This window comes from Periophthalmus magnuspinnatus, chromosome 5 (assembly GCF_009829125.3).
Source record: "Periophthalmus magnuspinnatus isolate fPerMag1 chromosome 5, fPerMag1.2.pri, whole genome shotgun sequence".
NCBI classification, from domain to species: domain Eukaryota; kingdom Metazoa; phylum Chordata; class Actinopteri; order Gobiiformes; family Gobiidae; genus Periophthalmus; species Periophthalmus magnuspinnatus.
This window is the reverse complement of record NC_047130.1, coordinates 26905009-26924011: the sequence shown is the minus strand read 5'-3', so window position 1 is coordinate 26924011 and position 19003 is coordinate 26905009.

Here is a 19003-nt window from a genome sequence, read left to right as displayed (position 1 = left end):
GTTTTTGACTAAAGCATCTCATTGAGAATTTTCATTCATTCATCGTAAGCTATTGTCACTTTGAATCAATGCTCTCTGTTTACGAACAAAATACCTTTTCCAAATGGATGGCTGAAGATAAGGGAAACTTTTGCCCTTTTACGCACAGAAGTTGTGGTTTCTAAATGCTTAGCAGTTTAGTCGACAGGTAAATGTGTATATCCTTTGATCTTTTGTCTTAGTTTCTGTATAGGTTATTGCTCTAAAATGAATTAAATGTAGTGATGACAATGAAATGTCTCTTGCCTTTTTGGACTGTTTGCCTAAATCAGAATGGACTGCCAAAACAGGGTATAATTATACAATCCATATTATTCTTATAAATAAAGTGAGGTGTAACTGTAATTGTCAGACTGTAATATAACGAACCTCGAATATAGTCATAGGGCAGGTTGCCCTGTCCTATAAGATACACGACAGAAGGAAACAATAGGCATAAAAGCTCTTTGTTTTGATGGACCACACTGAGTTGCATTTGGGGAGAACTCTCCCAATTGAAAAATAGCACAGACTTAATCGAAAACATCGTGCCTTTGGTGACAAAATAAACCAGAGGCGCTCTTCTGAGAATTGACGCTGTCACGATTTTGGACAGTGCCACAGCTTCCCTTTAAGCGCATTACAACAATGACTGCGCACCACGCTCTGCGCGAGTTTGTTTGCACTGCGCGTGGCACACGTTAGTCTGCGTCTGCTTTTTATCAAAGGAGTGTCATCTGATCCGAGTGTGTTGAGGGAAAGAATAATATAATATGAAAAGGGTACATGAACTTTATTTAGGCCTTTTATTTTACACCGTCCAGCTCGTCAATGGAGTGCACTGAAAACTATGGGATTTACTGGGGATTTTTATGTTTCTTAAGTAACGTGGGCCTAAATCACGGAGAAGCATCAAGGTCACACGTTTTTGTTTTTTTTTTGTTTGTTTTTTTAAATCAGACCCCAGTATATTTTATTTTATTTTATTTTGTAAACCTGGGCGCCATTTAGGCCCATACAGTCAAGCAATCAGATCAACCTAATCAAACTGGTATTTGCACATAACTCTGGCAGGAAATTTAATTAACTGACTATTAATAAGCTTGAAACCAGGTTATAACGAGTGGACTAAAAAGCTCCAGGCCGGATGGTCTGTATCAGGCCTTTGCATCTCGGCCGCGCTCAAATCTACAGACACATACAGCAGTCTGATTTTAAGACTGTTTTAGTCTTTTTTGGCGAACATGGCTCCTTGTCGCCATTATTCCGTGTGAATGGAAGAGTTAATGACAGCGGGTGTTATCAGCGCGCTGCAGCCCTCTCCCCGCGCGCGCACCACTGTCTGAACGAGTGAGCCGCGGGATGAAAAGAGCAGCTCTGACACAGGCGCCCCCCGTCTCCATCACGACCCACAGACCCACATATGACCTCATACAGTAACCCAGTGCACCCAAAATGAAACAGTCAAAGGTTTTAGGTGGCTTTATAAATCAGGCCTTGAGTTATTCAGACATGACTTTCACAATGAGGTAACAACACACAAAATGATGCCTTATTTGGGCTTTAAAGGCTTTAAACATCAGGGATTCCCGGATTTCCCATAAGAGATAAGGCCTTTAGAGAAGTCAGTGGAGTAATGGCACAAACATAGAGTAGAGTGACATGAATCATTCTTCTGTGCAATGCTGTTATCAAGCAGACAAGTCAATAAATATTGCTTTAAACCTATAACAAGATGGGTAATTTCAGGCATTGAATGAAAAGGTTAAATGGAACTTTTGCTTTCTACTGCGCTCACATTGAAGAAATTTGTTCCTGTTTCTTTCACCCACATTACAACCAAAACACAGTCTCACCTTTATTTACATTTTGGATTATTCTTTCCCATCTTATACTAATTATTTACCTATATGCGATACTCTTATTTAAGAAAAAGAGCCAGGTCTTCTTCCCAGTTCATTGCCTGGTCCCAGAAGTCATTGGAGGGGTCAAAGTGTCACATCCCAAGGGAGTCTTGCTCTCACCTCTGCACATAACAGATATGACCATGCACATCTCCTTATCTTCCTTTTTACTGTTTTGTATTTTCTCACAAACCAGTTCCAGCTCTTTTTGCGTACGTGCAGCTGCCTCTCACCGATACCAAAACACTATACTCTTCATGTCCTGCAGCACATCAACACCAACCCCCACCTCTCTCTGTGGCTCCCATTTTACATTGCACACTTGGCTGAGCTGGCACAAGGTTCGACCCTCCCCTCAATCATCACCATCATCATCCTCATCATGGCGAGCAGCTCCTTCCACTCAAGCTTTGGCTCCCAATCACACAACATAAAAGCACAATTTGGGCAATTACAGGGCTTGATTTTCTCGAAGGCAGCAGCAACAGAAAAGGACACAATGGACGAGATAGTGTCTTTTGATAATGTTTTATAATGAATTAAGTGTGTCAAATGTGAATAATGAATCCTTTACCTACAAATGTCCCTTTTAATACATTATCTATAAATATATATCACATTTTATAATTTAAGTCTTCTCAATTTTTTTTTTGAGCAGTAAATCAATTATATTATTATTCTATATATTGTAACTTTTAAATGTATTCAGATGTAGTTTGATTACCTTCCTGATGCCATTCTTGGGGTATAAAGATTGAATAATCAAAATTTCTGTCTCAATAGACTAGTACCGAGAAGAAAAATATATTACTACTTGATGGGTTTTACAACTGACTTGCAGCCAACAATGGACTAGCTCTGCATTTGCTTTATGTCTGTCCACTGCCCGTCTACCAATATCAAATTACAATTTCTGTAAAAGCCTCCTACCTGCATGACTGCTCATTTTTCATTATTTTCATTAGGTCTTTATCACACAAAAGGACAGTTATTATAGTAGAATGCATGGGACAGGCTTTCTGCAATCAATTACTGTCCATGGAGTTAAATAATACTAATAGTAAATCACTCATCCTAAAACAAATAGTTGTTTTATAAACCGTGTATCTGTAAGTAAATGCATATAAACTAAAATTAACAAGAAAATATTGCTGAAAAGGCCATTTAAATATATATTTTTTGTAAATAAATCCAGTGGTTAGCAAACCCCCATTGGTCACCTTTATTTTTTTAAAGCTATTTCATTGTGCTCCATGATACTTACTTATTGACCATAAAACATACAATTTTTCTTTAACCAGGATAAGAGTAATTGTTTTAAGAATGATTGACCAAAGTTGTACATATCATCTGGTCAAAGAATGTTAGTGTGAGCACCAGCCCTAAAGCCAGTACAGTGAGTGTGGTGTGAAACCAAGCAGAAAACAGACGCTGGAATGAAAGGCTGCAGAGAAAAGGCAGTGTGGTCTCTGGGGGGAGCACAGAGGAGGGACATTAGTCCACATCAGGCTAATCACCATGTGCCTCTCACTCCATTAACATTTGCATCACAATCACAGGTAAAGGGGAGCTGATTTCAGCACCGCGGACAGCGCCTCCCCAACTAAAGCACTCATCCACTCTAGAGCCATTTCAAACTGAGAAGTGTTTATAAATATACAATGTACATGTTTGTACATGTTGTATATGTTATATCATACAGGGCCCAAATCCAAACAGTCATATCTTTAATATAATTGTATAACAGCAAAGGTAAACTACACATTGTCCTATCTTAACAAAGAAATGTACTACAATATTTGTTGAACTAGTACAAAAATAATTATCTGTTTTATATGAAAAATAACAAACATAGACAACATATATACACTTTTGTTTATCATGTGTTTACAGTCATTTATTGATTTTTCATATAAACCATTTTTTTTTATATCTAAATATAATCAAAGAGATCATTCTGTCCAGTTCACAAATCCAGTCTGATCAATTGCAGACCTGAAGGCAGATTTCAGCTTTTTTTTTTTGTTTGTTTGTTTGTTTTGTTGTTTTTCAAAGTACAACACAAGTCAGTATAAAAACCTCCATCATTCTCCTTTGTCGGTGCATGTGATGGGAGCAGACATGGGTGTTATTTCGTGACAGAGCTGATCAGTCCAGGTGGCCCACAGTGTAAACCACTGAGAGCCTTTTCATTAGCTCTAATGCGGCTGTTTAATGGCTTATTATGGGTTCCCCTGAGACTGCACTTTGTTGGGGATAGTATTTGTGCTGCTGATGGCTCCAGTAACACCACAGGATCACAACAAGCATGCACCTATATGCATTTAAAATAAACATGAAGCATGCATTCCATGGAGTACATTTTTCAGTTTCAAAAGTGCATATGTTAATTTAAAAAAATATTTATCTAAAAAAGAAAAAAAAGATTCTGTTGATATCTGAGGAATGGTTTTTTTTTTTTTGTTTTTTTTTTGAGATTTTGGAGATGGATCTGAATTTTTAAAACTGAATCCCTTTTTTCACTAGGGGCATTTGCACTTTTTGAAATCCAATTAAACAAATAATCTTCCACATATCTACTGGAATCACTCTAGTTTAAAATGGAGCTAATTCAGTGGCTGCAGTGCCTCGTACACGTATGTATTTGATCACAAAAACTCCCCAGACGCCGTTTTGCTGTTAACCCATGTTGACTCTGCTCTCTCCATCACCCCGCGACACCCCTCCTCCCTCCCCTCCATATCACACACACACACACACGTACACACACGCACACACACTCAGACAGGCGAGGGGAGGGGGCAGCACAGTTCCACCTCCCGCTGCCACACATTAACATTGTAATTGCCTTTTTTTGAGCACAATAAACTCAGCCAGTCCACGGGGACCTGCAGGGCCCCGGGCTGGCACAAAGCTATGCCATCGATTTTTCACACGCCGACAAAAAAGGCAAAAATTTCAGCGCTATCAACACAATGCTGCATGTGTTTGTACGTGAGACTCGTCATGTAAAGTGTCTGCTGACAGTTAAGGCCTAAGGGGGATGCATAATATTATCAACTATATTAGCTAGCAGATAATGATTGATTTAAATAGCTTTAAGAACAGTGCTGAGCTTTAAAACCATACACCTACCATTTATGATGTATATTTTCTTTGTTTGTATATCAGGTACATAATTATAAAAAAGGGAATAAATGCAAATCTTTTATGAGACCGATTTTTTTTGTTTTAGTAAGAGCTGTGGAAAAAGAGACTTATGTTATATGTGACCTGTGAGTGGAGTAAACATAAAAGTTGTAGCACGGTGGTTCTCGAACCGTAATATTTGGCTTTTTGAGTCCCATCAGATCTAAACCTAGACTTCATCAGGCCTAAATTAGGGTGTAACATGGCTCAAACCCAGACTAAAGTAGATCTGAATAAAGATTAACCTAAAGGAGGACAAAAAGAGCTATAGATTTGTCTCTAATTAAAACAAATGCTAAATAACAGCAGAAGGCCCCACGTACCATCAATGCACCACAGTTTGAGAAACACTGGTGTAGTGTTTGACATGAGACTCCCATTTGTTGCCTAAAAATCATGTTTGTACTTGTAAAACTGATTGTGAGCGTTTTTTTTTTTTTTGTTTTTTTAGATTTTATTTGGCCAAAGAGGTCCCAACCACATGCGTTAAGCTTGCAGTTCACACTGTTGTTATCTCCTTGGACAAGAGACTCCAACTTTAGAAGAGGTTATGACTTATGAGACTGCCCTTTGTTTGTGCCAATCCCAAGCCAAACACACAGTCTGCATAAATAATAATAAATAATATACTACAGTCTTGAATGGGTTAACCACTTGTGGCTGGAGTCTCCATGTTCCCCTTGAGTGTGAATGTTAACTGTGTGTGGTCTCCAGTCAATAATGAGCGCGCCTCAAAGCCACATGTAACACTCTGCTCTCATTAAAGTTGTATGTCACCTCACTCAGCTCTCTCTCTCTCCCTCCCTTCCTCTCTCTCTCTCTCTTTCTCTCTCTCTCTCTCATTCAAGTTGTTTTCATTCAAGTGCCAGAAATCCACAGCAAACATTAATTTTGTTTATGAAATCACATTGTTTTTTTGCTTTTTGTCACTTGTCTACTCAAATTGAACTTGATTAGAGGCAATGCGCACATAAACATGTTTTAAAACTGTTTTTAATCTGTCTCCTGTATTTGACCAATCCTTTAGAGAGGACATAATATGCTAAACTGACCTTTAAGAACTTTTAGTTATATTGCAATGGTTTAATCTCATTATCAGAGTTGCATTTTGAGTGATACACGTAGAACTGAGTAATCTTTATTGTCCTGCATTTGAGACGCCATTGCTCTGAAAATTCCCACTAGCCCCCTCTATACACACCTACAGATCCTAAAGAGGCGAGATTACACTTTTATGGAGTACTAATTGCTAACACATAACATACTTAGATCACCATGTTACCTTTTATTGTTCGAAAAACGCTGTATTTGCCAAAAACAACGTATTTCACTGTCACTTTCGTGTTTTTTTTTAATGCTTTGAGTCCTCCCTCCCTTTTCTTTACCCCTGGCCTGAGTATTGGACAGACTGTACAGCTAACCATAAGAAGGGTTTGAGTAGGGCCTGGAGAGATCAGAAAATTCTTACCTGCATGGCTGACATCTTAAAGGAATGTTTTTGATGAGGGAACATTGTAAAAAAAAAGAAGCCAATTTTGCAAAACAACCCCCTTTAACCAAATGTGTTTTAGTCATACATAAGATCTTAATGAAGCTGTGTATTAATGCTGATAAATATATGGTTTATTTAAGTGTCTGCTGGTCAAAAAGAGGGATTCCCTTTCAGTACTTATTTATTTCTGCGTTTTTATTCGCCCACCTTCCATATCCTCTCCCCGTCCAAGTCTGAATGATTCATTGAAATGCACATCATCTTGTTTCATTGACTACATTCACAAACCTGCTGAAAGCTTTTTGTCCGCTGCCTCTGATGTCGCTGGGCTGTCCAACCAACAGCTTTGATTTAATTGAGACCCTCCAAAGTGCTTCACAAAGGCAAAAGCGAATGCCCACGTTTCATCCAGGTTTATGAATAAAAAGCATGTACGGAAATGGCTCCTCTTCAACATCCCTTCCCCCACTCAGTTCTGTCATTAACTGCTCCACAATCAAGAGGATAAAAAAACAGCACTTATTGCAAAACCTCGTGCAAAAACACCACGCTGGCGAAAATGGACGTCCCTATTGATTTCTGCTGCAAGGTGACAAATACAGAAGCAGTGATCACAAAAGGTGTTTTTGTTTTTGAGAGCTGTAATCGTTCTGCCACCATGGGCCCACCACGCCACGCTCTATATTTAGGCAGAAGGTCAATAGCATCATCATGGCGCTGACCGAGGGCACGCTTCACTTCAAATCAAACCACTACACGAACAGGTGACGGGGCTTCATAGAGGCGTGGTGTCAAAGCGAGAACAATGGAGGACAGAGACGAGGGTGTCATTTTGGTGTGCATGGACTGGAAAGAAATTAGATAAGAAAAGAAAAGTTTGAGCATGCATTTTGACACCTAGGACCAGACTGTTTTGCACATTTTGCTTGGATATAAAGAAAGGTGACGACTTAGAGGCTGAGGAGGTGGGAGTTTGCTGGAGTGGAGGAAGGTTGGAGCAAATTTACTCCGTGACAAGTCTTTTTATCACTTAAAAATACCTTGAAAAACATATATTCTTACTTTGAAATCATTACGTTATATTGAAGATTGCTGCCTTTCACTTCAGGCATCAGGCACTGTGTGGATAAGTGTTGTATAAACAAGCCAATAAAAGCCTTTTGATTGAGAACCAGTGCATATGATCAATTTTAAAGTTTTAAAGCATTGATCTGAAACCTCCAAGCATTTAGGATTTGCCAACAAGCATAGTCAGTTATAAATGAAGCTTCTAGGAATCATTTGAGCTACGAGTGGAGTAGTATTACCAGCATGTAGTCTTTTTGAATGCAGTCAAAATGCAAACATGCTGTTGTGTCCCAAGGTATAACATCAACTGCAGTGCCTTCTCCATTATAGTTTTTGTTTTGATTTTCAGATCGCATCAAATTTCAGTATTATATGTTCCCATTATAAATACATAAAGCAAGGTACGCCTTATTGTTCTCATAAGCAAGTCTAAGGATGGATTTAGTTAATACTGCAGGTGGATTTGACCATTTTGCATGTTTTCAGTAGATACCTAGAGGAAAACCCATCCAGACATTGGTAGAACATGTTTTGCTGTGCTACTTTGCTAACTATGTGGTCACAGTTAGGGAAATTGCATGATTTTACCAAGGTCACTCCATCTCAGTGTTTGTTACCTGGTCTATACTCTTTACAATATTAGTATTATGTGTTTCATATGGCATCACAACATTCTAAAGCTCAATAATATTAACTAAAAATAGGGTCAGCTAAGTTAAATTTTGTTATAAGATGAGTTTTTGGATGTAGTCACCAACAGAAATGATCAGCTGCAACATTTGAGGACTAACGTTTTAGATATTTCATTTTAAAATACCATGTAATCAATAAAGAAAAGTGTCTCTATGGTCTATTAGATCCCGAAACCCCCCAATTGTCCATTCAGGTATGGCTATGCTTCCACTGTAGGGAGTATTATAACCTCTGATGACGAAGGATAGATAACATGGACCAAGACAGAGGTGACCTTGGTACAGCTGTTCCATTTGCAGCACCAGCCGCCACATACAAAATTATTTACAAAGGCATAAAATACATCCACAAAACAGACTCTTTGCCATATCTCCATTACACAGCTTGTTTTATCTAAGACAAAATGACTCCCAGAAGCGACGGCAGCTCAGATCAATGTCCCATTCACTGGTGTCATTCTCACGTGGGAGCAGAGGTGAGAGTGTCCTGTAGCGTTCTGCCTGAGTGCTGCCATAGCGTCCCAGAGGAGAACTACAAGCCTCATACACAAGTGTCAATAAAGTCGACTTGTGTCTCACCTCTCAAAAACACCCCTTTCTCACTTCCCCGGGCGCTACCACCCGCCCCGCTCACAGCTCTGCCCTGATTGCTTTGTGCCTGCACTGCTCTTCTGTTTAAGCCTAGCATTTGACATACATGCAGAGGGCACACAGGGCGACGTGCGTTTCACACATTCAGCCAATAGAAAAGCAGAATAGTCCTCAAAGGTCAGAAAAGCACAAGACTATTATTAAGAAGTGACATTTTGCTTTGAAACTTTTAAATTATAAGGTGGTTAAATAGAGTCATTAAAGTGGCTTCAGCTGAGTCTGTGCTATTATTTTTAGTGAGTGTGAATGTTATTGATTATTTGATGTTATTGTGTGCATTTCAGTTTGTAAAATTGGAGGACATTCGTGATGGTTATAGCCTAAAGCGATACTTTTGAATGGTAATGGAAAAATGCACCCATTTGTTTTACGTACGATAAGTTGCATCATATAATATTACAGTGTTTCCTCAAATACAATGAATATCTTGATTTCAACAGGTTAGTTTAAATCAGCCTGCTAATTAATAAAAAGTATAAGCCCTGTGGATAACTTTGGGGGAAAAAAAAACATTCGTAGATTAAGTCAGCATAGATTTGGTGAACATTTTTGGAATTATTTAAAAAGCAAACATATCATGCATGAATTAGCACGTGACTCCATCTGTTGGTAGAGAACATTTATATCAATAATTATCAAATACTGTGAGCTTCCCATTGTTTACACTGTATGGATAAATGAAATACAGTTAGGTAGCAGTCTGCAAGATTTCAACAGCTCTTGTTCTCTGTATTCTCTGTATTAATCTTTTAATTAAATGTTGCTATGTGTGAGAAGCAGCTAATGAGAGTGTTTCTTATTCTTTGTCAGTATATGCAATTGATGTAGACCTTTTGTTAAAGTTCTCAAAGATATTAAAAGGCTTAACTGTAAAAAAAATAATAAAGTGTATTTTCTCTTACGTATTTCCACTAACACAAACAAATATAATACCAACAACTCTCGAGTGCTCAGTTATATACAAAATGACTGACCTTATCATTTCAAAACTTTTTTGTTCAAACCTGATCCGGAGAGTTCAGCGATCTGATTAGAGTGCAGCCTAATTCAATCTTAAATGTAGCTTATCGCCTTTGCAGTGTGATCTGAAATGCTTCTCACTCTGAGGTGCCCTGATAGCATCTGTATTGTGGTGCCAGTGTTCGCTGCAGATAAACTAACAATATTAAAGAGGCCCATATCAGTCCAGACTCCGTCCTCTCACCTCCACTACAGTCCCGCTCTCACTGCATTTTCATTTAGCACCCTTTTCACCTGGATAGTTTTTCAAGTCCCTGCAGCAGTTAAGATACAGAGTTTTAATAGGTTTCTTTGAAGGGGTTTTCGTTTTCGTCGACAGAGACATTGAATCTGTGAAAATAATTCTGATTCCCCCTAAAGCTTTTACAACATTTTAACTTTTTTCACTGCAAGACCAAGAGCAAGTGGCACAGACCATAATATCTGGTAGTTAATGACATCACTGCAGAGGTGTTATTGCTTTGCCTGGAATGTTTCATAGTATGGCATTGAACTGATCCATCGTCATTGTGGCAAATAGGTAAAACCAACAATTAATTTAAGATAAACATTTATTAGAATCAGAATCAGAAGACTTTTATAGCCATTGTCAGTGAACACAACTTCACCAACTAGGAACTTTTTTCGGTGATAAAGTGCAACATAAAATACTGAATAATAATAATTAAACAAAAATAATTAAAAAAATAACATATAATAATAATAATAATATAATAATAATAATAATAATAATAATAATAATAATAATAATGATAATAATAATAATAATAATAACAATAATAATAATAATAACAACAACAACAATAATAATATAAAAAAGTAGACATATAGTTATTATAAATACAAATAAGGGCATGCATAAAGTAAAAAAAAGATTTTAAAAATGTAATAATAATAGGTAGATTTATACAATTATTGCTATACTATGAAACATTCCAGGTAAAACAGTAAGAATTTATATTGAGACAAGTATGTGGCAACCCTACCACCAGCTAAGTTACACAGTGCACCTTTAATTGTAGATATTCATTCAAAACAGTTCTATGCAACCTTTATAATCTCTGTCCTCTGTGCGTCCTGTACCATGGAGATGACCATACCTCCACCGCTCACCTACACATTGAGATAATCAGCAGAAAAAGGCCTTGTTTATCGGCCTCCACAGCTGCAATCCATTGTAACGTCATGAATGAAAGAAGAGATGAATAGCAGTTCCACACTTGTATTTTTACCCCCTCTCCTCTCTCCCTCTGCTCTGCGTCACCGCTGTCTCCTGCAGCTGCTGCTTCCTGAAGGGTGAAAAGACCCAGCTCACTCACTTTACATGCACCATTTGCAATCTGACAAACAGCACTTGGCCATTTTTGAGCAGTTTTGAGAGCCACAAGATAAGACTGAAATGTGCGCAGGCTCTTGGTTGTGGTATCTTTGATAAATGTCAGGAAAAGTGAAATGTTATTAAAAGGTGACTGCAGTTAGGAAATTTGACACCAAAGAGTGCAGCTCATAAGGCGCATCAGACCAGACCACACCAAAGTCTGCAGTGTTTATGTGAAGGAAACACATACATCATGAAAGATTGAGGTGATAATCTGAACATACTGTGAAATGTTAATGTTAATAACTGTTGTCAATTCATTCCTGTAGATTCAATCCATGGTGTTGTGTTAGTGAAGTTAATTCACCTTATTCTAATATACATGCCTTTTATTTGATCATCTTTATATAATACCTTTATTATCCATTGTTTTATGTTGCACCATATTTCTACTGATAATTTAAAGCAGGCCTATTGTGTCTGCTATTTAGTTAATCTATGACAACCGTGGATCATTAATTTGCACATTTTATATTGCAATATTCATCTAAAATGACGTAATAAAAGAAACAAATCTGCTGACTTCTGCGTTAGAAAACTGCGGTGCCCAGTGGGAGCTGGCATCACCATGAACAACAAAAGCTGCGTAGCTGTCGGCCCTTCCTATGGACAGCTGCAGATCATGCTAGCGAGTAGTAGATACTTTTTCATTTGTACCAAAATGACTTCATGATATGAAATGATACACTGCGGATTCCTCCGTGTATCATTTATTAAGAAAATAAAATTGAAGAACAAAGTAAGTATGGAGCAGTGGGCGTATGCCGGTGGTGGGACAAACCGGGATTGATCGGCAATATGCCGTCTTGAAAATAAGCAAATAGAGATTGCTCAAACATTCATGAATCACTCCAAAAACAACCTTGAGAGGGTAAACAAGAAGGGAAGACAACCATGACATGGTTTAAACCTCTGAAAAGTTGAGTTTGCAGAATAGTTCTGCTTTAAATAAAACTTGCTCTGATTGTGAAATTTCAAACTAAAGATTGATACAGAGGATTATATTGCCTATGTATGATTCCGAACTAATTCATTTTTGTATTGATTTGTCTGTTGCCATGCTACACTCATAGTGCAGTTATATGTTCTGGGTGTATGGTTCAGACATCAGGTGTGGCGACAGTAAAATCTGCTAAAGTTAGTAAATGTGTCTGCTCTAGTGAACATGGCAGCTGAGGCCAAATCAGAGCGCACATAAACCCAAGCTCACTTTTAAAACATCTGTCTAACCAATATACATGTGAAAATAACATTTATTCAGAGCTGGAATATGAGAGTCTATAAATTAGATAAAATGCATAACAGGACATGACAGAACGCTATTGGGTGTTATATGTGTCTTCGTTGAACAATGTGAGAGGACGCTTAACCAAAGTAAACAGTAAAAATTAACCCGCATGATCCATATTATTTATTCCTGTTCTATTTTCCAAGATCTTGATTAACAGCAATAGCAATAGTCGTTTCCCAGAGCTAATAATCGCTGCTCTTACCAGTGATGTTATTGGACATGACATTTTTCTTTGTTGTGTGTGAGATAAATAACCTCAGCTCACTACTTTGTCACACTCCTAACTGTAAATTTTTGGTATTTAATTAAATAGATACTTATTTTGATTAATTTGTCTCTCTTCCCTCCATGTCAAGTGGCCCTCCCTGTGTTCCCTGAACCTTGTGGGACAGTATCAGGGGACCTCAGACCACAGAGCTCCACTTGACTGAAATTCATGTTGGTTTTCGTGCTCGGCTGAGCCTGTTTCGCCAGCTGCTGCTTATTCTGAATGAGTGACTACGTCTGCGTCTTATTGCAGCCGGAAAATATGCCTTTTAGCCAGTGAGTATATATACCACTAGGGCTTCCTTGGTGAAACTTTTTACAGTAAAAAAAAATACTGGGCATAGCGTGTTCTTCAAAAGCCGATCAGAGAGCCTTCTTCCCTCCCAACATCATTCAGCTGCCGTATAATTCATATTATTACTGAAATTGCCTCAAATTTGTTGCCATGGTTATTTTTCTTCTCCCTTTTTTGGAGCTTTGTGCTTGCTCGCTTGGCGACCGGTGATTAGAGCCCCAAGCAGCAGCGTGTGTTGTGTGTCAGTGGGAGAGAGGCACTGACCTGGTAATAGTCAATGTATTCACAAGCTATAGTGTAGATAGTTGCCATGGTCACAATAATTGTGGAGCAGGAGGGGGGCGTGTCTGTCTGTGATGTGTCTGAAGTCTGAGCTGGAAAAGACATCTCACATAGGCATGTAAACTAGAAGAGTCTAGCACGATTGTCTTTGTAATGTACGCTAACAGCATTGGACTAATAAAGGTAAAAGAAGAATGATTTGAGTGTGTTTCAGTGCAGGGTTTGAGGTGACAGCACGGACTAGCTGCAGGACGTGGTATCACACTACCAGCTACTGTTTCACAAAGACACTTCAGCACATAATGGGAGCCCCCTGGTGTGATCTTTTCAAGTACAATAAAACAACAACGCCAAACACCTTGGACAAACTGATTTAGTTATGTGCAGTGAAAAAAAATAAAAACTATTTAATATTAATACAAAATAGATATTTAGCTTGAGTCTATGTATGAGTGAATTTATTTATATCCAACCTTATGTGACGTGTGATGAAAACAATCACATTTTTTTTTTCTCGCTTTAGGATAATGGGCAAGAACAGAATCACTCATTTTCACTATTAAACTCTAACAGAATATCCATTTTGCTATTACTATTATTATTATTATTATTATTATTATTATTATTATTATTATTATTATTATTATTATTATTATTATTATTATTATTATTATTATTATTGTTATTATCTACTCAATAGGCCTAGTAAAGAATCTGCTTTCTGCCACATTACACCTTAGTAGTTTCTAGCTATGTAAGAAATAAGAAAAAACATTATCTTTATACCTTTCAAAAATATGTAAAAACTCATAATCTAGGCCTGTTGAGTAAATGTATCTAAATATGTCAAAAGTACTAAAATTACAGTTAATGAAATATTCAATTTAAGTAATCTTAAACTACTGTAGTCTTTTGCAGTGAAAATCACATTCAGTGGCATCCTCCTGCATCTACATCACTGTCCTGATCCCTGTACATGTGTAACTGTGTCTTTAGAGCTTTGGCCCCCTCCTCACACCAGCACCTCCTTGATCCCCCCTAACCCAGAGCATCATGTCATCTCCTCTTATGTCCACCCACGCCCCTCTACTCATTTGTCCCTCCTCTCTGGGGCTGCAGTCTGAGAAAAGCCCCCTGGAGGAGGTGCACTGTGTGTTGGAGTCTAGAAAGCACCAAAGGCAGAACGTGAGCAGGTGGGAGGGGTTTAGTTTGGTTTTGGAAGTAGTCACCACAGATGCAGAGACAGGGACACACAGAGCCAATGTTTTTGTAAATTCCTTGCATTTTGACTCAACAAATTTTCAACTGAGTTTTTGAAATCAAGGTTACATTTATAATACACTACTGTATGATGATATAATATTGATTTAACACAGAAAAAAACAAATGTATAATACTCCAAAATAATTGGACTAAAAAAAATGAACGACAACACCTTTATTGTGTAAAGGGAATGTTTATAGTGCCAGAAAAATACCTTCCTTATGAGAAAATTGTCACTTCCACTTGACTGATGTAAAACTAGGAAATATTTACCACTGGTACTATCCCACAAAACCAAGTAACAGTAAAAAAAAAACATGAAAACCTGTGTCATATGCATTTTAAGCTGGTGGGGGTGGGCTCTGTGTGAATGACGGCAGTGACTCATGAAGCTCTGAGTCAGGCTGAAGAAGGGAAACACGCAGCACAACTGGCAACCACCAGCTCCCCAATCGCCCCGGGACAGAGCTGCAGTGGAGATAAGGTTTGTGTGACAAGACGAGAACACCCCTCACCCCCCCGTCAACACCCCCTCCTTTAATGTGTACAGCGCACCAGGCAGTGACACATACAGTGGTGTTTGTTCAGTCTGTGGCCTACAGTAGCTTCTGTCAGTCTCAGGGGCTGATGTCAGTGCCCATCATCACACCACCGGTCCCTGTCACAAACACAAAAGATGTGTCAGTGCTTTGTGATTGTGATGAGAGCGAAATACATGCACTTTCATATCTTAGCATGGTGTATTACATAAATATACACAGTTAAAATGAAGCAAGATTTTTATTATTATTTGACCAGATGCATTAATTACCATCTGAAATCGTACCACCCACTACTCCTAGTCAGTCCAGGTATGTGTAACAACCAAATTAAGTATTAGTTTGTGAGATGAGCACATTTGGCTGTTGATTCGAACAGTGTAATATTGAAAAACGGCATGGGAAAGAAAGAATTGATGGAATATATCTAAAAAGAGACTAGTCAGATGTCATAAATATAATTAGTTGATAGATTTAAAGGTCAACTGTCCTAAAAATGGCACCATAACCATATACAGGAAGTTGAAACCCATGCATCTAGCCCTACAATGCATTACATGTTAGCTTATATAACATGGATCAATGCTTGATTCAGTTATTAGCTTATATCTTTATGTATTTAGTTGCTAGTTGAATATTCACACTTTATTCCATGCTTTATTATTTGCAGATGATCAAAACACAGACTATATTCATGCAGATACTACACTCACACAGTCTCCACAACTGCATTTCTTCTGTAGGAGCAAAGCTTTCACCAGACTGTATTCCCTAACAACATTTTGCATAATGTTACAGTGTTCCTGCATGAAACATACAGAAAACCCTTGAATCCTGTGGGCTGCAGCAGTGAATCACTCAGGGTTATCAGCACCGGAAGCCGCCTCCTTTAAGCACATTTCCACTGATGGATATTGAAAGATAAAAGCGCTCTTTTTCACGCAATCATTTTATCTTTAATTACAGGCTTTATTAATAGCACCTTTTATATGGAAATGCAATTATATGAACACTACATCCATATTGTAGGGTTACTTAAAAGCTTTTCTAAAATTTGGCAGTGTCCCGTCTAAAATTAGCAAGTGTAGGGCTTATTTGAATGTATTTGATGTCTTTCCTGATGCACATGCACCCTGTCTTTCACTTTTGGAGGAGAGATAGCGCTCGGTTCATTACGCGCGTCATTAATTTAAATGCTAATTGATTCTGCGGGGGTTTCAGATGCAGGAGGTGGTCTGGTCCAGTGACAGTGCTGACAGGAAAGCTCTCTCCTGCCTGTCTGTCGGGCTCGAGTGTGCCGCAGATATGGTTGGAGAGCTGCAAGAGACAAGTGAGGAGGGGGAGAAATGACAGATAAATGGTTCTCAATATGTGGTAACAGGGTTGTGAACAGGACTGGGCTTGTAGTTTTTATGGTTTAGTGTGATTTGAGCTAAAATTTGGTAAAACTTTACAATAAATACATCTTAATTAGCCTTAATAAAGCAACAAAGGCTTACATAATTACATGATGAACAAATAGTTTATTAAGAATGATTCAGGTTTAGTAACTTCTTAACTGTAAAGTGTCTAAAAACTGTGGATCTCTATATATACTTTTTTCTTTTACAGTATCAATTTCATGCTTATAACCCACTTTATTTTTGAGGCCCAGTAGCTGAAAAATTGATGTTGACTTGAATGATAATTACAAATATGATGCTAAAGAAAGCTTTCGCAAGTATTTTATTGAAAGTTTAAGTTCTCTCAACCATGTGACCACAAATAATAATCCAACATTTTTCATCAAACCTGCCAAAAATACCTGAAATAATTTAGATTCAAATTTGTAGTTTGGAAAATAAATTAAATGTAAACCCATGTGACTAGCTCCGTGCACAGTACACAACAGCAGCATCGAGCCAAGATCCAGGAAGCCACGAGACAAAGGTGATCCATGCTGCGTTGCTAGGAGACGAGCGAGGCTGGATGTGAGAGATAAACAGGCCCCCGTCCCTCTCTCCGTACCCCCTCGCAGAGATAGAGGTATGGGGAGATTTGGGGAAAGGGAGGGGTGAGCAACACAGACAGTTTGGGGCAGATAATCCCTGGATTTGCCTGAGCTCACAAATCTTGCATTTACCACTTGTATTTTGTAATCAAGATCAATAATATTTTATAGTGCGTTGTATATTCAAAGTACTCATACACAGAAACAATTGACTAATGTTCTTTCTTATTCTGCACTTGCATCTGAATGAAAATAAATCCTGTCTAAGTCTTTAAGTGAGACGAGCTTTACTCTGTGAACTGCAAAGTCACCGGTTCTGTTCCCACCCCAATCAGCAAAAACAGCAGTGTTAAAATGACTTAGAACAGACAAAGTGTACAGGTCAGGTTGATATGTGCTACCTGGATCAGATCAGTGTAGAACTTATGAAACTCAGCAGGGAATGTAGGATAACTACATCATGAGTTTTTTCTGAGCTCATTTATATTTCATACATAAATAGTGTACAATAAACATGAAATATGAAGAACTGGAAAAAAAACCTAGACATTAATGGCACTGTACTAGATTTTTAAAGTGAAAAACAGAACTAGTTACGCTTTGCAGTGGTCCAAAGTTATTCCTTATAGCTTCCGAGCATCTTAATTATTGGCGATGAGTTTTTAAGCACTTTTCACAACTTTCAGAGACCAGAAAGGAGTTTTTCTGTCACGTTAAAGAAACAAATAGAATGGCAATGTGCACTTCCTGATTGTCAGATAAAAAAACGCTTCATAATTAGATGCAGACAGTACACAACTGACTTATTTTCTACCTCAAGAGCTGTTTATATATCTGTATTGGGGCAAGATACATTTTGTACAGTAAACTGGGTGCAGGCCTTTTAATTTTAGACACCTTTACCTCTTTGACTCGCAATGTCTATAGAATCATTTGGATGACACATGATCTTTTGCAATATATCATGTAATTGTTCCTTCCTTTTTTAGCACCATTCACTTTCCCCAACATCAGACAGACTGCCAGTACCCAGACCTCTCTGCGGCTGCATGTCTAAATTACCCTAATCAGTTGATGAAAAGCAATCAGTGGCCTTGTATGAGCTGCCTGCCCTCTCGGCCAATCACGGAGCAGCATGCCCATTCACAACTAATCACCACGTCGTCTCAGAGCAGGCCACTTCCCGCACATGTGAAGGAGGAAGTGCTCATCGGGCTTTATATGGTTTTTTGTGGTGCTGACCAGAGTGCACGGTTTGAGGAGCAGTGACTGGGCCAAAAATGAAGCTTCTTTCTGGTTGTACAAAGACGTGGCTTCCTGTTGGCACCAATAAATAGATGCCCTGACATTTGTGCAAAGTGATGTGTCTCAATAAAAAACAGTGAGGAGGAAGTCTGTAAGAGGGGGTGATCTCACGTTCTCAAACCAGTGGGTTGGCTCGGTGGTTCTCAAGCTTATACAATACTTCTGCATTTGACTTTTTTAACAAATGCAAGTTTTGATTAAATTTTATCCTTCAAAAATTCTTCACATTCACATGCATTTTCAGACAAGCTGGAATAAACATATTTCAGATTAGAAACAATAGCTCCAATCATAGCAGTCCTAGAATCATAGCATTTCTAGAAATGACTAGTTGCATGCCGAGTTTGGACATAAACTGT